General features: G+C 40.4%; 1 protein-coding gene across 2 annotated transcripts in view; it reads right to left on the reverse strand.

Annotated features, from left to right (window-relative positions):
• The window catches only part of GALNT1 (polypeptide N-acetylgalactosaminyltransferase 1), a 245,589-nt gene that overhangs the window by 191,298 nt on the left and 26,633 nt on the right, over window positions 1–27,658 (reverse strand). Inside the window, exon 1 of one of the 2 annotated variants that reach the window (XM_085538066.1) lies at window positions 15,887–16,033. The exons of the other annotated variant lie outside the window; for it this stretch is intronic. The gene's annotated coding sequence lies outside the window, so the exon portion shown is untranslated. Of the gene's footprint in view, window positions 1–15,886; window positions 16,034–27,658 lie in introns of those variants that run through there. 2 annotated transcript variants of the gene reach the window in all.

Raw genomic sequence — 27,658 nt, forward strand, 5'->3', positions numbered from 1 at the left:
CATAGAATCACAGAATTACCCAGCTTGGAAAAGACCTTGAAGATCATCAAGTCCAACTGCAGTCTAAAATACACCCTCAGTCCTTGGGCTGGCATCATAGCTGGTGCAGGTGCACAGCAGGCAGCTCAGAATGGCCACCTTCCACTGGGCCAGGCTGAGGGGTGACTCAACAGGTGCAGCCTCTGCAGATAGTTACCACAGCCAAAAGCAAATTATATCCCTTAATTACCACTTTTTGCCCCAAAACTGCAATGCAGACAGTACTTCAATGCAAGACATGCTGCCAAAACAGCTGCACATAGCCCCAGAGGACTCACGCCATGCTGGGGCTCACCTCAGGTGTCTGAGTATTCTTTTGACCATGTTCATGGTGCCACATACATGAATGGAGAGGACTCATTCCTTTTTGGTTGGCAAAAGATTGAAGGATTGCTGTGCACAATGGTGTATTAAGTAATATTAACAGATTGTGATTACTTGAAAGACCTCTAACAAACTTCTGTATTGGCAATGCTCAAGTTCTGAGGTTGGTCAAGAAATTAACTCATTCCCTCACTGTTGCTCAGCCTTTCAGTACCAATTTCCATAAGGCAGGCAAAACAACAGGAACTGAAAACTTAAAAAGAAATCTAAAATAGCTGTTTTCATTACCACCTCCTCCTCATCTCACTAGCTGACAAGAGATACTGGAAACGCAGAAGAATAATGGAGGGGAAAGAAGTTTTGCTGTCTAAAAGATTACTTCCTAGTTCTGATATAATCTTTCACATCTATTTAAATAGCTTCCCTCCTTAGGCTCTCTCTCTGTTTCAGTTGCCCATTCATTTTGAATTTCCTTCTGAACCATTTTCCTCTTCTGCTGCTGAGGAAAGATTTCCAACTCATACTCGCACGTTTGATATTTTCTGATATTTCCTGCACCTAAAACCAACTTCCCCTCTAATTTTCTGGAAAAAAAACCAAAAAAAAACCTCATCTGCTGTCAGCTGCCAGGCTTGGATTAAAAGACAAGCTGTACACTGAACCTGTTTGTGTGCACTTTTTATTACAGAAGCATACATCAACCCAGGGATGACAAGCAAAGCAGTTTCAACTGGCACATTTTCATTCTACATTACTGAAGTACTTACATCCTGCTTCTAAGTATATATTACTCCACACAAGCTATGTCTATAATAAACACTTACAGTATAAGCACCCAGACTATAATTTTTAAACTGTGGTTGAAATCTTCAGTCACTGATATAGTTTTGGCAACACTCTGACTTCCATTTTTCATATCGCTAACCCTGTTTGACTTAAATGCTTTTAATTTTTAAAAAATCATGAGTTCAACAGTTACATCTCAGGCATCTCCTGCTACACAAAAACTGAAGTGTGAAATCTCATCAAGATGCAGGAAATCTGAGATGCACAAAGTAATAATGAGACTTAAAAACTGTTCAGCTAATAGAAATAGACTGGCAGAGAGTAAGATGAGGCTCAGACTCCACCATCTCTAATTGATCCCCTCGCTGCAAGGAAGGTCTGATACCTGCTGTCACAACATGTTCCTTAAAGGGCAACTCAGGAATGTGACAAGAATTAATAGCTACACTTTCTAAACTAAGGCTGCTATTCCCTGGTTTCTGAGTCTGCATCAGCCTCATAAGACACATACTATCTAACCTATCTACGACTTCCAGCAGATCTATTGGCTATTATGATGTGCAATACTGCAAAAAAAGCTCTTAAGGTAAGCTTAGCCTTGGCTGAAGACCCCCAAATAGTAAGCAATCTCAAGGGACATGGCCTCGCTGGGCACAAAGCACAGGTGCACGTCAGTCATCAGTTCCATATCCAAGTTGCTGCATTAGCACCTCCACCTTCATCAGCCAACTAAGCCTCACCTCCTACAACTTTGTTTCCTAAAAGAAACGTACTGGAAATACATGACCTAATACAGAGAGCCAGTTAAGCCCTAGTCAATCTCAGGCATCTCCATTATGTTTCTGCACCAAACTCAGACAGACATCACAACAGGGAGAAAAAGACAGACACTGGAAAGAATCACAGTCCTGCACAGGGACTAACTCAGCAGTCCCCGTATGTGCAGTTATACAACTGTACAGTCAATAGGTAAACAAAGCTTAAACAGATGTTTCATAGGAAAGACTATCATGATAGAAAAATAATCTGCAATAAATGGAAAATGCTCACCGACACTGAAGGGTCACAGTAAACTCCACAAAGGAGCAATCTCCAGAGAAAGAGAGCCTGCCTTGGTGGTAGTCAGCCCTTAAATGGGATCTGGGAGAGGTGGAGCCAAGCTCCACCCCTTCTGGTAGCACAGCTGAATTACCTTCACCTGTGCTCCCACTGCTGAGGCCTCAGGTGGTTAATCAGAGGTTCAGGCTGTGATCAACAGTTTCTCATACACCATACCATAACAAAAGCACTTCTCAGTCTAGCAGCACTGGAGCAACAGGGGACAGGACAGTTTAGGAACTCTTGATAGACACAGTGGGGGAGTTATGTGCATTTTTTTTTTTGTTTGGTTTATTTATAAACTTTTTATTTTTCTTTTATGGACAATTTTATTACAAGGTATAAATTCAAGCTTGCTTACAAGTGGTATTATTTGCTGTCTTAAATATTTGGCTCTTTCTATTCCAAAGCTTTATCTTTTAAGGATATAAAGAAATAACTTTATCTCTTTTCTGACCATGTATGAATATTGGGTCTTTTGTTAAGATAGTACAAAACTTGACTATGAAGAAAGAAGTTAGAGCACAGAGCCTCTAGAGAGGCTTATTAAGCCAGAATCAAGAAAAAGAAAAATCTACTTGGTTCTTCTTAACAGGATGCCTGATGAGTCAGCATATTTGGAAGTCCTTCTAGGCTACAGCATTTTGTTTCATGTTTTCATCTTACTTTGATTCAATTTTCTTTAGATATGAACGCTGTAAACTTGAAAGTCAACCTGAGATCAAGCTCTGATGACAGCAGTATGTACTTTATGAAAGAATAATGAAGCCATGTGTTAATACACTGTGAGATGTAAGCCAAAGGCTTAGACAGTCATGTTCCTTCCCTTTCTGCCACCTTGAAGGCTAAAGAAAGGGCAAGACCTGGCAGAACACGAGTCACAGCTAGAAAGTAAGATCTGATAAAAGCACAATGGGGAAAGCAGAATAAAAATCTATTACCACTACTAAAAAGTTCAGTAAGGAGTTGTAACACATGGAACCAGAAATACTGCTTTTGGAATGACAAAACCCAATAAGCTCCAGAAGGATGGAAGGTTCTTAAAAGGAACTAAACAGTCGCTTCTTGTCCTGCTAGTATTAAAGGAAATCAGATCCATTCATTTGGAAGCAACTACTACTGTAAAAGAGTTTATTTTATATTTTTGAAAACCCAAGTGATACAAATCAATCCCAGATACGATACAGAGAAAAAATTATGTAAAATTCTTTCCATATGCTCTCTCTGTAAACAGCAATATTTTTGAAATAACTTGTGCATAAAGAATTCCAGGGAGTGAGCAGAATACTCTGAAGTCAGTTTCTATATGGAACTTCTCAGAATTATTTAAAACACATGGAAAAACTCGTCTTTTGATTAAACAAGATTCTTGAATCTGAGATTGAGTTTTATACCTGAAATGGTTCTTAGTAGATCTTCAGACTATTTTGAGTTTGCTTCACCATCTTTTACTCTGAGTTACAGATCCTTAGAGCACTCTTTTTCTTCAAGACTAACCACAGCTGGAGCAGACAATGTAAAATTCCCAATTCAGAAATGTCTCAGGAAGAGGAGAGTTAACTTCCAAACCAAGTTTTAATGGCCAGCATGGTATGTTTATAGTTCGGCTGTTATATGAAGTACCATAAGAAAGTGAACATCAATCATACAAATTTATTCAGACAAAATTTGTAGCTGACATTAAGCTTCGATTGATATAAATAAGCACATCTGATAGTAGCACTGTTAGTAAGAGTGCTTAATATGCAGTTACACATACTGTATCTAAAATTTACACTGATTAGACTTCCAGAAATTTGCAGGTACGTTCTGCAGTCAAAGGAAAATATCCATAGGTCAGTTATTCAATGACCTCAAGTCACAGGGCTCAGTTGCAAAACATTTTGAGGTTTGAGTGCTTCCTGCTTCAGGAATTAAATTATTATGTGAGTTCATAAATAACCAAAGCAACCAGTAGGTTTATGCAATATTTATCTAATTTAAATTCACTAGAAGGTACAATTTGTCTCAAGTCTGCCTATTTTGCTGTGCTTAAGGCCGGCAGCAAACAGGTCTGCCTCTCTCACTCTTGTGCCCAGTTTAGAAGAACACCGTGCCAAGCAGAAACTCCCAAAGCTCTGTGGACCAGGCAGACATGGATCTCCTGAGCTGACTGGCTGACTCTGCCCTTCATCTCTGGATCCTCTCTGTGAAGTGAAAGATCAGAGACTCCTTTTTAATGCTATTTCAGGTAGGCCATTCTGTAATTGCCATCAGGGAAATGTTGTAATCTCAAGTGGGAGAGGATATAAATAATCTTGAATGGGTTGTGAAGTATCCAGGAGATGATTTGTCTATTAAAACACAAGCCATGCTGTGAGCCACATGTAAGCAAATCTTGTTCAGTTGCTCATGAATTGCTAAGGAATTTTCTCACTCTTAAAAGTAATACCATTCCTAAGAACAGACCATGTTATTGCTTTTTGTATCAGGCTTTGACATAAATAACCTGTTGATATCAAAGGGCAGACACTTTACTATGTTAGGCAACCTGCCCCAGTGCAGAGTCAAAAGCTTATGACTTAAATGCAGTCTGAGGCCTGTAAGTGACTATGTGTAAGGCTTACCACATTTCAAGAAAACTGTATACCATCTTTCTTCTGTTTGTCTTCAGACAGCGTGTATAGGACACAGATATTGCTGGTTTTCCTTTGCCACCACTAGAATTAGACATGACAATCTGGGCACTACTCTGACTTCTGAGAGATGGTGGGGTCCTTTGCTAGAGGGAAATTACTATGTGTTGGCATCAGGGAAGACCAGGGGTGCCTTCAGTCAGCACAAAGAGCCTCTCAAATGCAGATGAGTGTTTGAGAGTCTTATACTCAACCTGCCAGGGCTTCATCCAGGTGTGGAGAGTACAGGCAGGAGGTAAGAAGGATCCCAGGAAGGGGTGGGAGAAGTGCTGTAGCCTCACAGATCACAGCCTAGAAGTCACAGAAATAACCAGCAGTGCACAGACTGCACTAACTCAGGACCACAGAGAAAGGATAAGCAGGAGACAGAGATACAAGTTCTTACGCAGTGTCTGCTATGAAAGAAAGTCACAATGAAGACTGAAAGACTCAGAATCAGGGTGAATCTCAAAGGGTGTGTTTTGCAGGGTCACAAGTCCGACCCTCACTCCTCCCTCAGACGCTAGGCCAACACATGCCTCTTTGCTCCTTTCCTCTCCCAGTCAAGTGAACAACATACTGTTTTCCACTATCACTGTGCTAAGAAACATAGTAGACAGAAATGAAAAACAGGATTAGTTGCAAATTTCCCTTTCTTAGTCATAGGTATGAGAAAATGCTTCTCTGCAGACAGGAAAAGTGAACACCCGTTCTCCTCCCTTTCACCTCCTCCTGGGATGCTAGGTTCAGTTAATGAAAATATCAGGGGAATGTCATCTTAGAACTTAAACAACATTTACAACTAGTACAGGGATTTAAAGGAAAAAAAGTCAGATTTTCTCTCTCTGTATTGTTTTAGCTTTTGCATACAATATGTATGTGTTTCATAGCTCTAAGGAGATAGGTAGGTAATCTAGTACCTCAAAGTTCTAATTATCAATGCACTGTGCTCCCAGTGTTCCACAATCGTACATAAAACCCAGGTAGTAACATCCACTGGGTCAAATTCTTCCTTTCCTCTCACTAGTACAATTGTTCCTATCTTAACAGTAACTGGGAGTCGTGTTCAATTTTCTCTGCCTTCACATCACAGAACTGCAGAATCACAGGGGTTGGAAGGGACCTCTGGAGATCATCAAGTCCAACCTCACTGCAAAAGCAAGTTCCCTTCAGAAAGTCTCACAGGAAAGCATCCAGGCAGGTTTTGAATGTCTCCAGAGAAGGAAACTTCACAACCTCTCTGGGCAGCTTGTTCCAGTAAAGTTTTATATCTTTTTTTAAGCACACATTTTATTACTAGGTCTCCTATTTCCATCTGCTCACACTGACTCACAGAAAAAGTCTCTCTTTAGGGTATTCTATGCACAAACTAACAAGATGAATGCAAATTATAGCAGTTGTTCACTCTGTCACAGCCTTCTCAATGCACTGAACCATATGCCTCTCTACATTTCCACAAGCAAGACCTGATTTTTTAACACCACATTAAATACTATTGAGCTCTACTTTGCAAGGAATGTGAGGGAATGAATGGACCATGAGTAATCAGCAGTAAAGTTTCAGGCTTTCAAAAGAGGTTCAAACATGTTAGGTAATACTTAGGAGGATTCACCCAAGATGTAGTTTGCTTTCATTTGCTCTTCATTTGTGACATCCGTACATAATGTGTTGCCAGATGTTGAGAGAAGCAAATAGTGATGCTAGCAAGATGCCCTCAGCAATCCACTTCCTTCATCAGAACAACAATATTTGAGGTCCTTTATCTGTCAGAATTTTAAAGGTATGAGAAAATTGATTATTTTCACCTTTCTTTATTTTTCTATTGTACATCTGAACAGCATAAAAACCAAGTAGTGAACAGGCAACCAATTAAATTCTTCCTTGGAAAATCAACAGCAAAAGCACAACCTTTTTATGAGCCACATGCTTTTAAACTGGCTATTTTGTTTTCTGGTTCTTTACTCCCTCTTCCTTCGTCTACTTCTAATACCGAATTCAAGAAATGCTGGAATTAATTATCTCTGTGGCAATATTCATTAACATACTCCAGCTTCTATGGAAGCCAGCGTTACAAGGCAAATCCAAAGGAAAAGTGCACCCATTGGATTTTCACAAGCAGGCGAAGGGTTCACAGGATAAAATGAATTCAACTGGAACATTTCTTTCAAAAAGTATTTTCTCTCAACTGATGTCTCTAAGCGGTACTAGCATTACCTATTTTGGCAATGAACATATTTTAAGAGCATTTTTCCACTAACAAATAGACATTCTGAGAGGTAAGCATATGTTTAAGTGTTCCATAGAGCCATGGTCTGAAAGAGGAAAGAGTCTTAAGAAAAGCATGCCAAGATGAAATCCTGGCCCACAGAAGTCAGTAAGAATTTTGCTGTAGATTTTAATGAAGCCAGGATTTCACTCAAGAGAACTGCAGAAGGGTCAACCTATTTAGAGGAAAAAAGTATCCAGATGTCTCACAGTATTACGGGCTCAAAATCAGAAAGTGCTGCAACATCATGAAACATTTTTTCACTCTTCTTACTGCAAGAAATAGAAAGCTCTAATTTCAACAAAAAGCAATTTTTACTGAAAAAACTCATTAAAAAAAAATGGAGAAGAAATTCAGGTCTACTGTGTTGTGAAATGTACAAATACCTTTTTTGTCTTACAGCTTAATCCTTCTGCAGAGTCAGATTCCTTTTTTCCTTTGCATACTTTTTTTCCTTTCATGTTGACAACCACATTTATTTCTACTCTGAGGATTTGTACCAGAGTAAAAAGAGAACAATGAACCTCTGGACTGATAAAGCAGGTGGGTTGGCTTTTTCTTGTTTGTTTTTCTTTTTGTTTTGTCTTTTTGTTCTTTTGTTGTTGTTTTTTCTCTTTTAAATGGGATGGTAATAGAAGTAATAGAAGATTAATTGGCACTCATAGGTATGCATGTCTGCACGGCTAGTCAGAGATATGAATGGCCATTTTCATTCAGCTGTCTTAAGAAACTAATGGAGAAATACCTTCAGTAAAACAAAGTTATATACTCATCTTAGAAGCCAGGGGAATTTTAATCATGGTGCTATTATAATCCAACTGCATTCAGCCTCTTCTTCATCCTCCCAAGCCCTCCTAGACACTGCTTTTTTTTTTGTTGTATTCAAACTGTATCCCATTGGGATGCTGACATTCTGCCATATCTTTGCTTAGAAATATTCACAAGGGAAATATAATCCCTGCCAAACCTCTCACCAGTTGTAAAGAAAACAGAAGGAGTCCTCAAAATGTTCCATCATATGCAAAACTAGACAGATCTACAGTCAAGGAAACCTCATGTATTTAATGTGGTTTGTATTTCAGCTCATGGCTCCTGCCCAATAGGAATGTGTTTGGAACTGGTGAGCAGCAACCGCTCTGCTACTACAAAGCCTTCTGTTCAAGTAATCCAGCACTGCAAGCCTCAGCTCTTTGGCTAGCCATGTCTTGAGCTTCTGTCTGACAGTGCAATCCGTCACTGCCAGCCTACAAGGACAGCCTGACAACAAACCATGTAGTAAGTAATAATCCCCCAAATAATTCTATGTCCTTTAAATCTGTAATTGAAACCTTTGAGCCTGAAATTGGTCTCAGTTACATCAGCATAAATCATGATTAATGCCACCAAACACAATGTAATGTCTGGTAATTATTTTAAGGACAATAAAATCAAATTCCAGCACAACAAATCTTAAAAGCCAGAGGATACTCAGTACAGTTACAGAATCATGGAATGGCTGAGGTTGAAAGAGACCTTAAAGCCCCCTCCGTTCCAATTCCCCTCACATGGGCAGGGCTGCCCAGCACCAGCTCAGCTGCCCAGGGCCCCTTCCAACCTGGCCTTGAACAGCTCCAGGGATGGGCATCCACAGCTTCTCTGGGCACTCTCTGAGTAAAGATTTTCTAATCACTTGGAAATTACGGAATATTATTATTGTTATTTAGAGAGTGTTGCTAGGAATCATTAACAATTACTGATTTGGAATCAGTTGAGTGTAATTACTGTGTGATCACCAGCAATTAGTGACCTTTGCTAGGTGTTGGTCCTGTAATTACACATTAATAAAAGGGTGCCTATGCTATGACACAAAGCAATGCACCAGAGATCTGTTTTTGAATCTGGAATGCTAAGGGGCTACAAAGATGTCTACTGCCACACCAAAGGACATGGCTATATAATTCAATCACTACAGCGTCCATGAAAAACTCTTTGGAGAGATATTTATTTACTGCAATTGGAAAAGGAATTCAGTTCCTCAGTACCACATCTGCTCTGAAAATGAAACAGAAACAGATTTGAAACAGGCTTCCCATTCTAATTGGTCTGTCTCAAGTATATTACCAACCTCCACCATCTTAGGGCGTGTTATCAGAGCTTTTTCTGTGGGGCCAGTATGGAAAGCTGCCAGGTGCATTCCAGCACCGAGCCGCAGCAAACAAAATGATGGCAGCACTGCTGGGTTGGGTTGGTCCCAGCTCTGAGGGGAATGAAGCAAGTCTGAAAGAAAAAGTTATTCTGAAGCATCATCACCTCTGTCTGAGGAACAACAGGTACCTCAAATTGCTTCTTGTCTTGTTCCTCCCTCCTTCCCAGCAAAACAACTGGCTTGCCAGCTGGCCTTCAGCATATATCACCTATCCAATAAAAGGGAAACCTGGAAAAGGATTTATCCAGATATGAAGTACAGATCTCCCTCCCCACAAAATACAAAAATCTCCAAAATACATAGAGTAGCAGGGGCACTTGCTGTGTTCCTCAAGGCATCAATGCATGGAGCAACCCAAGAGAGAGTGAACCAAATGCTTGTCCCTAATTCTAGCATGGCTTGAATGCATGAACCCTGAGGCTTCATGTCCTGACTGTTCCCTTCTAAATGACAGAATTTCAATTACAGAGCAAAAAAGATTAAAATTAACCACACACAGCTGGCACAGTTCACCTCCCTCTGCTTCCTTCTTTCTTGATTCCAAGAGGAAAACCACTCACGGATCCCAACCCATCCTGTTGAAAACTTACTATATTTTAAATGCAATAGAAAGCACTTATCAAAATAGGAAAATAAATAAATAAATAAAACCACAACATTTTTCAAGCCAAGCACTGAGGATTCCTGCTCCTGCTCACTAAGGATTCAGCAAGACCTCACAACAGAAATCAGCATGTCTGTAGTTTAGAGGATAGACTGCTCTGTCCGAGCCCCTGTTTCTCCCTCAGTCTTCTGTCCTTCTCATGGCATTCCCTCCCAAACTGAATCCACAAAAAATAGAAGCAGCCAAAACTAAACAGAGCCCTAATTATTTTCCTAATTTTAAAACGAGGGTAGTAATTAGTTTACAGTCTGTCGCAATGAGCTCCTGTGTGGCTTGAGTAACAAAATGAGGTCTCCTCAGTCAGACGGCTATTGCCAGCAGTGGGTCAAGTGCCAGTTGTAAATGAATTTTTGTTCCAAACACATCCCTAGCATTACTTTATTCACAGAGCTTGTCCTGTGCCTTCAGGATCGAGGGAAAACAAGTGTCTGCTGGATGTGATTGGTACACTAAGAAGCAAGGACGAAGTTTTGTGGTGTGGTTTGTTTTGGTTTTTTTTTGTTAATTTTTATTTTCTATGCCCTTAGGTGCCTTATTCCTATTTAAATCAATGAAAGCCTTTAGAAACCTGGCCCCAGGTGTCGTTAGTCTTGTGTACTCTGCCTGCTCTCTGCCTTCAAGCACACCAGCAGTCAGTCGGCATACCGACTGCTACAAGGAGCCACACAACAGCACAGCACTGAGTCACCATTAAAACAAGAGCAGACTGTCAAACCTCATCAAGCGTCTGATGAAAAATGAATGCCTCAGTCATTAACGTCACCTCTGAAAGCACGTCCTTCTTCTGGATGCCCCATCCATACAGATTAGTGCTGCTGAAGTGCTCCACACAGTAAAAAATGTCTAGTATTAAATATAATCCAAAGCTTAATAGCTGACTCCAGATCTACAGAGAACATGCTGCAAGTGTGGTGAATTGTGCGCCAGACCTAGTGGACAAGATCTGCCTGGGAAGAGGAGGAAAGGCAGCGCTCCAGATCTCTCAACACTGCCATCATGATGTGAATTCCAGCACCTGTATCCTCATCTCAATATCTAGAGAGACACAGGAGCCAAGCATGGAAATATATAAACCTGAACTGCCCTTTGATTGGGAATGCAGCATAGAGATTCAGAAATAGGATAGATTTCTTTTATTTTCTTCTTACAAACTTGGATTTGAAGTAAGAAGAAAGCACTAGGCTTCAGCTCAATTTGAATTAATTCAGCAAGGACTTTGGTATCAGTATTTTAGTCACACTGGTATGTTTTCTGTTTCACATTTCCATAACTGCAACTTACCATATTCCACATGGGAAAATTAATGCCGTGCTTTTACAGGTCTTACAACAAAATTACTTTTTCTGACCTGACTTTACTAATTTAAATCAATGGCAAAATTTCCTCTCAGTTTGACATGAGCAGAACCAAAACTAAAGCTACATTTCACCTATCACTGAAAAATAATCAGGTGCAATTTTATAGAACTATCATCGCCTGTTCATCTGCTGCACCTCATCAGTGTCTGCTTTCTAAAAGTGACAAATACAACTATTCAAACTAGAGCTGAAGTTACTTGAATATGTATGATGTTGAGAACAGACTTTGGACCCAAAACTCAGTTAAGGAGCTCTCAAATCTGACCTGCAATATAAGCTCTGCTGTTAACAGGCCAGCTCTACCGCTGTCAATTTTACAAAACATTCAAGTAGAGTCGGTAGCAAAATGGTGGAAACAGTAAAACCAGAAGCATTCCACTAGTCTGCTGTAATACCACAGTAATCCCTGATAAGACTGCTCAACAGTGCAAATATACCCTTTTATTTTTCTTAATACAACAGTGTAGACTAACAGAGATGCACATTAATTCTGGATGCCCAGTTAATGATCATTGAGCAAGAAAACTTCTTATTCCACTTTAATCTCACAACAATTCCGCATTTGCTTTAGTACAGACAGGGCAAAACAGTCATTGAAGGTAAAAGAAACTTATGAAAGAAATGTGTATTTTGTAATGATTGATAAGATTTTACTGGTCATAGAATCATAGAATTATCCAGGTTGGAAAAGACCTCAAAGATCATCAAGTCCAACCGCAGCCTAACCATAGTACCCTAACTCTAACAACCCTCTGCTAAATCATATCTCTGAGCAAGTGGGCAGGAAGCAATTAAGAGGTTTTCACTCTGCTGTGTGGTCTTCCAAAAAAAAGAAGCAAAAAAATATATATATATATATATATAAATGCAGGCAAAGATTTGTGCACAGAGACTGCATATCCATGACACTCCTAAAGTTGATTGCGGGGGGAAGGCAAGAGAAAGACGTTTCCTGGGCAAAATACTTGGGGAAAAAAAAGGTTTTTAGTTACTGTTGTAATGCCATTTTATTGATAGATTTTGATGAGAGTTAGGATAAGAGGGGGGAAACCACCAACAAAACCTTTATCAGTGGCTTCATAAAAATGCCAAAGTCTTACATTTTAAAAGTGTTTCTTTTTTTTTTTCATTTAATGCCAGGGTAGTCATATTTGAACATCAAAGCACAGCATGCAGGTCTTGAGATTCCCTACACAGGACCAGCAGTTCCCTCCTAACAGACTGGGATGTACTCAGAAGCATGCTGGTAAGAACAAGGGGCTGACACAGAGAGAGACGTCCGACTTGTTAGTCACCTGATGGGCAAAATTTAAGCAAAACAAATGGTTGATCCCCTTTTTCCTCAAAATACAACGTTCCTTTTGTCCTTACAACAGTGAAAATGAAAAAAATCACCCAAATCAGTCACTAAGGCTCTAACTTTCCACAAAAGTTTGCTGACGCTGCACCCTTAACCTCAGCCTGTAATCTGTAGTTTCCACAGAAACTCTGACCACAATACATCATTTCCCATGTCATGACTTGCTGATTTCCTGGTTAACTGTATGAGCCAGTGGTGGGGGCCAAGAAGGGGAATTGTGGAAAAAATAGAGGAAAACAGCCATAACTGCTTAAAACAAAAGGAACAACTCTTTTGTCTTCTCTGGATCTGTCAACCTATTGAAATAAAAGCTTTTCGGCAAGATCATTCCCTGCTGGCACAGGCTGGCTGCATTCAGAGCTCTGCCTTTTTGTTCGATTCCCAGCAATCACATCCTATCTCTCCACTATTGGTGGAAGATCCCGTCTTACTGACAGCTCTCTGGTCTGGGAAGGTAATTATCTGTGTGAAACACATCTTTATAAAAACACCAAAGAGCTGGGAGAGACTCTTCCAGAGATGGCAGAGAACACTGTTGATTCTTCCCTCACAAACCCCCCAGATTCGTACTGGGAAGGGCAGCATAGTCCTGGTACGTTTTATAAACCACTGCAATTGTAAGCACATTCAGTGTGCCAAAAAGTCGTCCCCTTTCAGATATGCTCATACAGAGTGGGTAAGATTTCAAAGAAAGGCAGACCAAAGACACTGCCTAGGGCCTCTACTCCATCCAGGGAGTCTTTGGAGAGGAAGAGTGTGCCCCCATCTTGCTGCCACTGGCCCAGGGCACTGCCTGCAGTGGGCACAGCTGAAGGAACCACTCAGCGGTGCCTTGGAACAGGATCTGGTGCCACCCTGCCAGATAGCATCTGATATGCAGAAAAGCAGCCAGCATGGATTAGAGGCTTTTAAGGACTCTGCCAGGAGAAATGTGCTGCTCGTTTGATACCTACAAATGCCCTTTATGATGCATCTATGTTTTCATCACTATATGAAAGCTGTTTTCATCAATGAAAGCCTACAAAGAATGTAGATTAGAATTATAAAAATAAAAACACACTGCTGGCTTAACATCTTTTTTTTTTTCCTTCATACAACCTGATTAATCAATCACGATGGAAGGCACTGAAGTGGATTGCTGACAACGTCACAATAAAAAGTGACCAAGGGCTCAGCTCTCAGCCAGAGTGAGAAGGTCACTCACCTAATACTATTTCTGTTATGGGCATGTAGAGATAGTTGCAGGATTGCAGGCTTTGTACTGAGGTTGTATTTTGCATCCCACCTTCCCACCTGAGGACATCTGACCAGGTTACTTTGCAAGAAACCCTCAGAGAACTTTACTACCAAGGATGATGCATGAGGTAGAGACAACAACAGCTTTACTGTCCAGTGCCAGCACTGAGTTCACTGCACGGGCAGGTAGGAAAAATACCATTAGCAGATCAAGTTGACTAAGAGCTAGGATCAGTGCCAGATAATAAACACGCATCCCTGTAATGCCACAATAAATAGAATAAACAGGCCTGAGTTCTTTCCGTAAAGACAAATATTAATTTCCTTCAACTGTTTATAGCTGGTGCTTGCTGACCCACAGGCTATCACGGTATTTTCTGGAAATATTCCATGATTTCTTTTTTTTCCCCACAGTTCATCATGCCAGCACCCTGTCTCAGAATTAAAGGAGCTGAATGGTCGAGACAAATTATTGTGCACTTGGCATTTCAGGTTTCAGATTTGGCATCAGGCTAAAAACAAGATACATCCTCCACTTATAAAATGTTCTTGAGCAGGGATTGAGTTATAGTTTGTGTGTGGTTCTTTAGAAGTTCCTATCAGAACATGTGCTTCAATTATGATCAGAAACATCAAGATACTTTTTAATGTGAAATGAAAGATTTTCTACTTCAGATCATAACTGCAGTTCAGTAACAGCACAAGAGCAGCTCTGTATCTCATTAGACTTGAGAACACCCTCTTTGAAACTTAAATATTAGCCTTTCTAGCCCACAGAGCATTTTGCAACTGTGCCGACCATACACTTGGAGGAAAGGCAGCAATGCTTCTTCCTTTGGTTCAAAAATACACATTGAAGCACACTGGAAGACCGTTCTCTTTCCCACCTGTGCTGAAACCTGAATGGCAGCACAAAAAATGCATCAGTAAGGTATACTCTGCCAACTTCTAGCACTAGGTGCATCTTCCAGGGTCTCCCCTCCTCTGACCTTTTTCTTCTCCTGACCAACAACAGCGTGTCTGGGTACGGCTGATCCACACAACAGAACTGGCAATTACAAAGCCCGTTTCCAGTCCTCCTGCCTCACAAACCAAGCAGCCAGCTCACTCAGCCATAGCACTAGAATCAGCACTGCATGAGCCATGCAGGCCTGCAATCTAACTGCACATAGCAGAGCAACAGCCCTGCAGCTAGAATTCAAACATTTCCAGCTCTGACTGTCCCTTATAAATAATTCACCAGTTCCTTACTCAATGTATTGTACAGCGGTTATCCTTTAAGCTTTCTAACAGAGAGATTACTTCTCCTGTGTGCTGAGTGCAGGTGCCAGGCATCAGAAATATCATGAGAGTGATTCAGTTTTTCCTTTTGACTCTGCTCATCGGCATACCCAATCTACACAATTCTCCTGCTGCCTTGGATAGACCTTTAACAATCCTTCACCAGAGAGAGACATCCGACTTGTTAGTGCAGCATCTAATTGCATGCATCACACTTCAAACATACAGAGCTGCACAGCACCTCTAATTAGTCTTCTTTAAGGTCTTCATAGCATTGCAGTAGTTAAAAACACTGTCACATAAGTACTAAAGGAAGTGTGTTTGAAAATCTGTGTTATGCTGCTCTCCTACAGTACACTCTGGTGTTAAGGATATTGAAGAAATATCCAAATGCAGGTGAATAAATCCTCAAAACTAAATCACAAAGTAAGACAGAGAAGGGAAAGGATGCACAGAAAAACAAACAGGCATGCCATGGGTTACACCGGGAGACTAAGTATATTTCTAAAAGCAAGTCCATTTTCTATTTCTCCTGTATGTAAAAACAAAAGCTACTAAAAATGTCAGAAAATAGAAATACTGTTCAAGGGAAAAAAATAGCAATCTTACAATCAAATATTCCTCTGTACACTTACTCATGAAGTCAGATGTTAGATGCCAGGAGGAGACATGATTAAGGCTGTATCTGCATTCTCACCTTCGCTCTCATCCTACTAATGCTCAGTTCTTCTGTTCGTCATAGTTAAACATTTCAAATGTGGAATGTATATCCTGGAAACACTAACAGCAACAATTTTGCCCGGGATGTTAAAAAGGCAGCTAACACTCCATAGCCACCGTAAATGTACTGAAGCTATTTTGACTGCATAAATTTTCTAATGATCTATACTCCAGAGAATTGTTTAAAATTTTGCCTTTTAATGTCAATGGTAAGCAAGCATGAGACTGTATATCCCCTTTGTGTTTGTTCTAATGCTTAATTCCCCTTCTAGGACCATGTGGAATTCATCAGCACTGTGAAGCCCTCGAGGTATGCAGAAACCATGTTATTAATGCTATTAGTGCTAATTAATTCTGCCAACAAGGCCTCTGCAACCAGTCAAGACATCAGTCTTTGCCAAAACCAATGGATTAAATAAATTTCAAGTACTAGGACAAGCAATTCTGCAGTTATAATGAGCCAAAAGGAAGGTTAGGGAAATTCTGAAAAAATGAGCTAATTTTTTGAACACTGATGTAACATAAATGCTTTGTATAGTTTGCTGCAAATTTGGTATGTATTTTCAGATTGGTTCATTTCAGTTTGTATGTGCCTGCTGAGGATTAGTTAGCTATTCGACGAAGAGTTGCCACAAGTAAGCAGTGACAAAATTCACATCTTCATGATACAAATTATACTTTAGTTTTGACTGTATTGCAGTGCACTGCAGTACAATTCTCTAAAGATGCAGGTTACTAAGAAATAATTATATTGAAGTTTGTGTAGCATGACATGTACAATGTATGTACTGTGAGCACATTACATGAGAAAACACATCATTAAAAAAATCAATTATAAGTACATTCACTGTTTTTTTTGCACAGCACTCACGCACCTCTGTGGAAAGAAATAACAGGAATGATTTATGTCTTCATTTCCACACCTTTGCAGCAGATTATACTTGCAGTTTGAAGAGGTGACTTTTAACCGCACATCGACAGCTCTTTCCCCGTCCACCGTGGATGGGCTCTGTTATCAGGAATGGCTGACAATTCTCTACTTAAGGATCCTGACAAGCAGCTTTAAATATTCAGTTAAGCAGTGCTTGAAATATTCAATTAACTCTTCCAATGCAGCTGCATTGGAAGAGACAAGCACTGGAAGAGACAAGCACATTATCCCAGAACTTCTCAAAGCACCCCACAAGCTCATCTCTGAGTACAAAGAGAAACTAAAGGATGCTGTGCTCCAGGATGCTAAATATGGCCTATATTTAGATTTAATCCTCCAATTCTTTCTAAGTCTAAATTTATAGTGAATTGAGTAAGTAACCAGAGAATGGATCATCCCTCTTTCCCAACCATTCCAAGTTAGCTTTGAAGAACTGATGGAGGCAAGATGGTGAGGCAGTGAAATCCAGAGTTTCTGTCCTACAGGCAAACACTAAATTTCTCCTGTTCACAACTAACCTAAGTTTAGTTTGCATTTATTTGGCATGGTACTGCCAAATGTGACTAGGTATACTACTAGGATTATCTACAGTGATAGGATGAGAGGTAATGGCCTCAGGTTGCATGAAGGGAGGTTCAGGTTGGATATTAGAAAAAAATTATTCTCCAATAGAGCAGTGAGGCAGTGGCACAGGCTGCCGAGAGAGATCCCTGGAGGTGTTTAAGAATTGTGTGGATGTGGCACTGAGGGACATGGTTAGTTGGCATGGTGGGGATGGGATGGTGGTTAGACTAGATGGTCTTAGTGCTTTTTTCCAACCTTAATGATTCTGTGATTCTATGACTATTATGTTAAGATAATACTTGGCCATGAAGGCATGGAACTATACTGAGGTAAACATCTGCCCATCCTTGCTTTTGTGCATCCCAGATCACACATACTGTCCAAACAGTTAGTCTCCATACTTGCCAGTCTTGTGCTTCTTCTTTGGTTCAAATGAAGGAATGCAATACAAATGCACCTGAAGTGAGATGGACTGTTCTGAACACTCTTAACAAAGTGTTAAATTTCATCATCAGGTTGTGAATGTGTGGCTCTTTCTGGAAACAACTTTGAGCTCCCCATAAATCTATGAGCTATACTTACAGCAATATACTAAGAGAACATTGGTCCCACTCAATTCAATGTCTCTAGCTGTAAAGAATTGGCTAATCTAGGAAACACCTTGGAAAATTCAGACTGCTCATGATCCAGCCAGCCACTGCTTTTATTTCTAGTCCAGTTTACAACCCTCAAAAAAAGATTTTATAAGTCTTCCTCCTAAATGCTATAAATGTGAGCTATGGACAGCACTATTTTCACCCATCTGAAAGTGCAACCTGGGCTTAAATGCAGCTACTCTTACTTCCAATCTACCCCAAAGTAGACAGAAATACAGAGATACCCTTCTGCTATGAACCAGTTTGTACAGTGGAGATACAATGTGGAGATACTGGCTTACCTGGCATGCTTTCTAAGGACAGGGCTGCACTCAGGCTAGGCCTCTCAGCAAGACAAATGCACATGCCTTTATGGCAGTATATGATGCAGCTCTTCTGCCTATGCTTCTGCATCAGAGCTAGCCCATGCAGGTCAGGCATCAGTTTTCCATATTTCACTGCTAAGAACTGACAAGTGCCTTTAGAGATCACTAATAATTCAGCATGGTTTGGAGGACAGGCAAGAAATGCAGAATATTTTACGTCTGTGAAAGTCATTTAATTCATTTTCAAGCAGTTAAGGAGAAAAAGAATGAATTTACTCCAGCTAGAATCTGATCAGGTCTTTGAAAGTTTATTCAACCTCAGAAATGACACCAAAGCAGGACCATAGAGAATATATGCTCACATCATGCTCACAGCAAATCATTTTCACCCAGCTCACTTAGTAGCTGTTGCCTACTAGCTAGATAAGATACTAAGCTAGATAGAGATTGTCACTAACAATCAACAAAAAGATACCCACTAAACACCTCAATCTATTTAAGAACATGGAATGACAGAAAATCTCTGAAATTCTGAGTGTTCTACTATTAGACCATACACTTTCAATCCACCCCATAACCATCCACAACAAAACCACTTGTAAGATGAAAACAAGGAATTACATACTTCAGCAAAGCAATTAGCTCAACAAATTCACAGTCTGGCTTGTGACATCGATCTCTGCTAGTGCTTCAGAGGGCTGGGTCTTTGGTCTACATCAAATTCCTGTGCCTCTGGCTAACTCTATAATATATGCTAGAAAATGAAGCAGAAAATCCTTTCTTCTCTTCTTATGCCCTGAAGAGAAAGACTTGCCACAACCCTTATAATTCTTTGCTCTAACTAATAAAGCTTCTATTTATACAATTTTTTTTTTTTTTTCTTTCTTTCTTTTGGAACCTTGTTAACTATTTGCCTTGGTAACATCCTGTGACAGAAAATCCCAAGAGTTGATTATATGCTACATTAAAGAGGATTTATTTTTAATGCATTTTGAAATTGGTGAGGTGATTTTCTTTTTTTATTAACAGCCAGCTTACTAGTCTTGCTCAGTTCCTCATTCTATACCTTCCCAGACGTGTATTTTCCTCTCTCCTCTCCAAGAACATTACACAGAGACCAGAGGACACTTATGCTTCTCATCTTTCCACATCACGTTATTTCTAACAGTAGTTTTAGTACAGAAAAACAACCAAGAGTTCCTCTCAGTGCAGACAGCAACGAGATGGGATTCTAAAAATGTGAGTTATGTAAGTGCTAAGGTACACATCAAAATAATCTAAAAACAGACAAAGTAAAGCAGCAGAGTGCCTGTGTTCTTAAGCATAGTAGAAGATGAAAGTACTCAGGCTATGTATTAAAAAGTTTCTCACTTCAGGACTTCCTTTAAATGAAGTGCTATAATGTTCAGCTCGACTGCTCTGTTTCCTGTCTGTATATTTAAGCAGTATCTGTTGAAATGCATGAAATAAGATACTAGTTCTAAGTATTAGTTCCTCACATAACATTCATGTACTCACTGCTGTCACACACAATTTTCAACTAGCATACATTTCAGTAAAGTAGGATCGTTACATGATATATCGCCCCTGTGCTTTATATTGAATTTACTTTTAGGCATATAAACTTGTCACTTCCTACACCTATTCTTTTTAATGTCTTGATGAAAAGCCAGACAAATGATTTTAATTGCGTATTACCTGGAAGAATTTATCAGCTGTTTCTGCTACAATAATGTGAAACAATAGCCACATTGGCAAAAGATGACTGATTTCTACCCTCAAGAGTCATTTCTCTAGAAATCTAAATATTTCTAGATGATCTGCATTGGGCAAAAAAGGACAGGAGCTTTTTTTTGTCTGACTTGCATCAAGGACTACTGCCAAGAGCCAAAAGAGATGGTACCTCTGAAAAAAGAAACTCTGCTGAGATGGCAGTTAATATTTGGTAGTCACGGACCAGTGATGAGGACACAGGATGGCTATAGAGGTCATATGTTGTAGATTGGATCAGACAGTGCTTCAGGATGTAGAAGAGTTATTCAGAAGTGTGGCCTCGTTAACAGAAGAAATGAGTCTGGGTGATGCTGAAATCACATAACCTGATTCTTAAAGTTAGATTCTGCTTTTTTTATAGTAAGGGTTACACTTGAAGTGACACCACTAAGGCTTAGTGGTGGAATTATGCAAGTATGGCAGCTCAGTCAACACATACAGCAGCCACCTCAGTAGACAACATACAGATCTGTGTCACTTGTGACAGCAAGCTCTGTATTGGACTCTTCTGTCCTTACTTGACTTTAAGACATTTATTTGGAGGACAACTTACTCCACTGCACTACTGATTTGACATATACAAAGGCATGTTTTACTTTTTTTTCTCCTCTAATGAATATCCTGTATATCTTGCTGCTGTTGTTTGTTGTTTTAAATCTGCTTACAGATAGAAAAGCCCTTCAGAAGTGGATGGAGAGAGCCTATCTTTTACAAGATTTGGTTGACTCTTGGAGAAGATGTTTCTACCTCGAAGTTATTGTTTCCCTGGAGAAAGGTAATGATTGAATTGCTGTTCTTGTACAAAGAACAAGGATGGGGTTAAAGCATGGAGCACCTGCGATGCACTCACAGATTAAATACACGTGAAAAGGAGAAAAGTTAGGTGAAGACCAAAGAGAAAGCAGGAAGCTATGCAGGGCAGAAAAAAGATAACAGAGTCTTGGTTTCGGAAAGATGGATTCACAACTTAACTCACAATCCAAAAATCACTAGTCATTGACCATCAGCTTCACCAATTTACCAAAAATATGCAGTCTAAAAAATGTAAATACACCACAGTGCAAGTTTCTAATCTCCATCTGTAGACTTTACCGTGGATTGCAAATCTTCACACAAATATTATTCCCCATGAAACTTATCATTAATGATTATGTTATTAACTTTCAGGCTTCAACTATGCTTACTACGTATGGATTATGTTCATATACCAGATTAGTAACTAAGTTTTGAAACTCCAAAGTGTTTGCTGTTGCTACAGTGCCATACTGAGCAGTTGTATCCAGTCATGAACAGGAACTCAGTGAGATTCCAGGAGAACTGATGTGGCTGCTCATGCATATCTGATGGCCCACGGTAAAGAGAAAAGAAGGAAAATGGGAATGGAGAACAGAAGGGAAAAAAGGTGTAGTGCATTTCTGGAGGTAGAAACACATCTCTCCTTAGGGAGAAAATATTTCTTAAAGCAGCTAAAAGGGCTCATCTGGCATTTCTGTTTTAGCCCCAGTTGAGGTAATAAAATTAACATTTTAGTTCCTCCTTTATTGTCAGCAGAATAGCATTGAAAAGTACCTTTCTCTCCCTCTTTTCCATGCTTCAGGAAGGACAAAGTTCTCAACTCCTTCTGCTGAGAAGACATGAAGATAAGAGGCAAATGGTCAAATCCATTACATAACAGTTGAGTTTGTTTCCATGAGATGTGGCACTTGTTTAGGAAAGACCAAAGTAACAGTATGAGGGAAATGAGCATAAAAAGAGCCAAGCAGGAAGGACATAGGCTCTTAGTCTGTCAAGCCTTCACAAAGGAAATGGAAGCTGGGAAAGACCAAAGGGAACCATAGTAGGAAAAATAACTCACACATACTTTAGCAGAATCAGACAGTCAAAGGGTACATTTGAGAAAGAGTTCTCCAAATAATATTTATTTCTTTAACAGCAACAAAGAAACCTATCCACTCTAATAATCACCTGAGCCTATGAATCACTTAATCTTTTCCTCATTTCTCTTGTATTTTATCATGCAGGGGCTTGTTTGCACAATAGCTGTTAGGTAGTAAGTTCATTTCTTAGGACCAATGAATACCCACTGCACTTACAGTTTAAATGGAACATGCCCAACTGCATCTGAAACATGTAATCCTCACATCCAATTATTCTGGATAGCTCAAAAGCATTTCTCACACAATAATGGTTGCCAGAACACAGGGATTTTTCAGTGGAAAGTAGAGAGGCACCTTGCATATGCTAGCAGAACACAGTGGTAATGGAATACTTGCATCCACCTGCAGCATTTGTGCTGCTGCCAGACACCAGGCACTGTAATAGCAGGCTTCTGCATCCGAGCTGTGAAAAAGCAAAGAGCAAACTCTAAAGTCCATCCCATATCTGTTCTGCCAGGACCTTTGTCAGTTTTTAGCTCAGTACTGTCCTGCTGCCTCCTTGAATGGGGAGATAAACACAGACAGTAGTTGTCTGGGGCATTTTCTGAACTGTTACATCACTGCCGTGGGACAGTTTATTCAATACATACAGGTTTTAAAGTCCTCTCACTAAATTTAAGATCATAATGAAATACATATCCAAATATGCCAGCATACGCAATGGCCAGCAGCAGCCAGTACATTAAAAACTTCCTTAAAACTACCTCCCCACTTTACTCTTTCCATTCTCCAAACACGTGATGACCTCACACCTCTCTTCTCCCTTGCTGTTCATCACAGCTGTATCAATTGAACGACCATACTTCACTGCAAATCGTGGGCAGGGCCCTTCCCATCCAAGGCAAGACACAGACAAACAACAGATTTTCTGCTCACCTTTCTTACCCTCTTATTGTAGCAAGAAGAGCTGCTATGGACACAGAGCTTAGATGCCTTTAGAGCCCATGGTGATGCTGTGTGCTCCGTTAACCAGCTTATGTGCAGTTGGCCCAGAGAAGAGGAAATTAGATCCGCAGCTCCAACGCAGTCAGCCTGCCAGAGAAGATGCTTGTTTTTATTAATACTTTGGGGCTACTCATTCTCCCTATTTCTCTTTCCAGCAACTGTTGATAAGTCATCTGCACAAATCTTTGTTGCTTGTTACGGCAGATAGTAAAAACAAAGATAGAGAATTGCACAGCATATCTTTATGTGTCACTAGTGATCCATATCCAAGCCTGGGTGCAGCAGAAGAGGCAACGGGGAGATGCTTTGATTGTCCAAAATGTAACAAAAATGACAGCTAAAAGTTTTCTCCATCTGTCTGCATCTAAACAGAATTACGTGTGCATACAAATTTGGGACTAAAACGGCAAGACAGGAGATGAACACTTTCACTGTAGATACTTCTTCATCCTTCTCAGCACAATCTTGCTAATTCAGTGCCTGTGAGAAAGTTGTTTTGCACTCATGTAGGGCCTTGGGCAATTTAACATTTATCCATTTTGGACACTGCATTGTCTCTTTTGCCCCATTAGAAGATATGCCTTTAGCTGTAATAGCATACAGTAACCCCTTTCTTCAGACCCAGGTCAGACATTAGACAGAATAATTACAGGCCAGCATCCACTTCTCATGTCCCACATCTCACAACACATCCAAGTGTCATTGCTTTTACCTTGACCTAATGAGCAGTATCTTCAAATTTCTTTTCTGTTGAAGCTTAAAGTTAGCTTATTTAATAGCCTTCCTCTAGAGGCTATGCAGCTATGCTTATGGTCTTAAGAAGAGCACAGATTTATAGAGAAGATTTAAAAACGACTCTAAGAATCCTCTGAAACATATTTTCAGTAACTTCTTTCTAAAATACACGAGACATACAAAACACAATGATGACAGCATATGGGGTTTTTCTGGACGTCATCTAGGATGATCAGGATAATTCTTGTGAGGCTGTATTGCTTTTTGGTGAAGTATCTATTCCAAATGACCATCAAGAGGGCAACCTAAAATCTTCCCATCTGAATGGCTGCCTATGGAAAAAAAAAAATAATACTTCTCTGAAAAGAAAGTATGGATGGATCGCATTATAATGTATGAGTTAAACAGTAAGAGCCAAAATGAAATTCAAAGAACAGACGAAATGAAAATGGCAGTGGAAATGAAATATGAAAATCCTTTTTCAGAATACCTAACGGATTCTGAGAGTTTGTCCTCTCTGTCAGCTCTTTTTGTCAGTTCAAATCTTCTGATCACACCACTAATCTTCTCATACCCTACATACACTGTAGCCATACATACTCAGTCTCAGCACAGAGGTGCACTGTTAATAGCTTTTGCATTCAGGCTTGTTCTGAGGCCAGCACCTCTTCAGCTGCAGAAGATGGATCTGAGATGCTTCGGAGAAAGAGAGATTAATGCTGCTCTGACATTTTATAGGCCATGGTAAAATTGCCACTGGATAAGCTTCTTGTGGGTGTAGACCCATGGCAGGTGGCCATGGAGGGCAATAGTTCCCTCAGCAGAAGCAATCAGGGGCTCGTTCTTAAGATGCTCACCCACTAAGAGGAATCCTGGTGCAGGAGTGCTGTCGGTGCCACAGGGCTTCAGAAGTGTGGCCACTTCCAGAGGGCAGGGCACTACTCCCCATGCTTCACTGTGCTGAATTTCTACAGAGTTCCCCCCAGATGTGCTTGATGCCTTGAAGGAAAAACAGAGCTTCACCTCACACATATGTTGCTCTCTACAGCTACCTGAAGGGAGGTTGTGGTGAGGTGGAAGCTGGCTTCTTCACCCATATAACTAACGACAGGACTAGAGGGAATGGACTTGTACCAGGGGAGATTCAGGTTGGATGATACAAAATACTTCTCCGAGAGAGTGGTCAGGTGTGGGAATGGGCTGCCTGGGGAGGCGGTTGTTACCATCTGTGGAGGTGTTCAAAAAACATTTAAGTGTTTTACTGAGGGACGTGGTTTAATGGGAAAAAAATGGTGGATGGTTGGCTTGGATGATCTTAGAGGCCTTTTCAACCTTGGTGATTCTGTGTCCTTGCAGAGCTACAGACCATTGCCCAAGTGAAAGAGCACAGCCTCCCAGCAAGGTGGAGATATGGGGCATAAGCTACAGCATAGTCTACACAGTGCAGGCAATTGGAAAAAGGACTTTAAGGGCATGGAACTGTATTGTTTGGACCTGATTTTGTGCAGATTTTAACGAATGTCCCTTGCTACTAGGAGACCAGCACAGGGAACAGGATTACGAACAATGGCTTTGCAAATTGTTGAAAGACTTCTCTTTCATCCAGGCTTCAGAAACAAATGATCCTCAACTGAAGGGCACACAGTTCCTCTCCTAGCAGCAGTGGGCTTCTCTCACAGGAAGAAAAATTTTATTAGTTTTTCAAAGGGCCTGGTATAATACTGCTATGCTTACCTCTAATGTACTGTAAAGAGACTTGAACTGCTGCCAGCAGGAGGGCTGTGAAGGGAATTCGGAGGCACCGTGACAGGCCTTCAATTGACTTTACTAGCAGCTTTTACACATCTCTTTGGAGCTCCATTAAAACACTTTATTTAGTGCTATTCCAATTGCTTTCATTAAAGGCTTGTTTTGTGTGGTTCCAGTTGGAGTGCTCTCTCATTCCGGTACTTTTCTGAGGTTTCTGACTGGGATGAAAAAGCTACTGCAGTTATCCTGCAGACCATGGGCTGTTTGGGCTTTATGTAATCCCCTTATCTTTGCATACTTTGAAGTACTTTTTCTTTGCATGCAAATCACCCCTACCCAAAAATCAAATCTGAACTGCTGCAGCAATGTTGGAAAAGCGGCTGTGAGTAGAGGATGAATTGAGTCAGGCTTCAGTATGGATGGGCTGTGGAGCTGCTTTATTCAGTCAAAGAGAAATACTCTTATCTAGAGCCAGGTCTGGTAAAGCACAGCCAAAACTGCAGGACAAGAAGGACAAAGTCAAGGCTAACATGGGGAAGAAGGCTGTTCAACACAAGAAGGAAAGCAAAGGGCAGCCCTGAGCCCTCCCGCATTTCACTGCTCCCTGCCCTGTCAGCCCACTGGTGCCAGGGCTGGCACTCACCACCTCTACCTGCACGGGGCTGAGCTACAGCTGAATTTATTCCCTGCCTGTGTAGCTTCTGCAGATCCCTGGGATCTGCAGTGTTTACATTTGCTCTCGTTATTCCTCTCTGTCTTACCCAGCCCTCCCTTTCTTCCTTTTTAAGGCAAAGTAAGTGTTTACTTGAAGAAAGAACAGCCCTTTTAAGACATCTGAAATAGCTCTATGCTAGATTCCGACAAGAAAGCTACAAAACTTCCTTGGAAGTTTCCTACAGCGTGGCTCCCATGTTCATAACTCATAAAAGTTTCACGTTTAGGCTTTCATGTACTCTGAGCACAAGCTGTTTGTTTTTTTCCCCTTCTTTTTAATTACATTCACTCAAGGCTCGTGAACATAAGGAATTGGGACAACTTTTCCTTTTCCAAAATGTATTTAGATTTAAATGCAATAAGGAATTTTGTCAGAAGCACTTTTTTTCTTTCTGTTAAAAAAAAACAAAAAAACAACAACAATAAAAAGCTAGCCTTTTTATAATATGAAAACATAAACATCATTAGTAAACACTGCTGAATTGCTGTCCTGGGCTTCATTCCTTTCATAACCTTTCTGAAGAACCACTTTCCTTAAAAAAAAATAAAAAGAATAAAAATCCTCACAGCAAATTCAGAACTTGTTTCCAGTGACAGCTGGCACCTCCCTGCCGAAAGCACTGACGCTCTACAGCGGGATGGTCAAGTTCTTTGCCATTTGCTCTCCCATGAGTACACTTGTTATGGGAAGGACAGCAGCTTGACTGTCTATTTGAGCAGCCAAAATATTTGAGAAGCTAAGCAATAACTCTGTTGTCATTTAAACAATTCCATGCTCTGGGTTTGGACTCCACTGTCTGACTGTGAAACATGCAAGTGATGCAACCAAAAAGGAATATTAAGCCTCTCTTCCTCCCTCTCAGCTCCCTTGTGAAATATTTAAGGGAAATTCAGATGACTTTCCAGCTCAAAAGAAAATGAGGCATGACTTATTCTATGCAGACCCAATCTATTACCCTCCAGACATGGGGATAACACCCACTGACATCACCAGAAGTTACTCATCCACAGGGTGGGATCACTGGATACAAAGATATTCCATATGGACAGCACTTCTAGATGCCAGACATTTTCCTAACACGTATTGAAATTTCCAGCCTCCGAGATGCTTTGCCAAACCAGCCAGTTTCCTGGCCTCTCAGCTCACCTGCTCAGCTTTTTACCCTTGTAGTCTGCTTTTTCAACACTTCCTTAGTTCAAGCTTTTAATGTGGGTTTTACATTCTTTGTTACTACTCAAAGAACCAGCAGCAAGACAAACATCCAAATCATGTTTCAGATTGTTCCAAAAATAATAACCAAACAGAGCTGCTTCTAAGTCAAAGAAAAAAAAATAAATAAATAAAACAAGATTATGGTGAAAACTTGGACTGCTGCTT

The sequence above is a fragment of the Coturnix japonica genome, chromosome 2 (genome assembly GCF_054131305.1).
Source record: "Coturnix japonica strain WE chromosome 2, WE-NBRP24, whole genome shotgun sequence".
Taxonomy (NCBI): domain Eukaryota; kingdom Metazoa; phylum Chordata; class Aves; order Galliformes; family Phasianidae; genus Coturnix; species Coturnix japonica.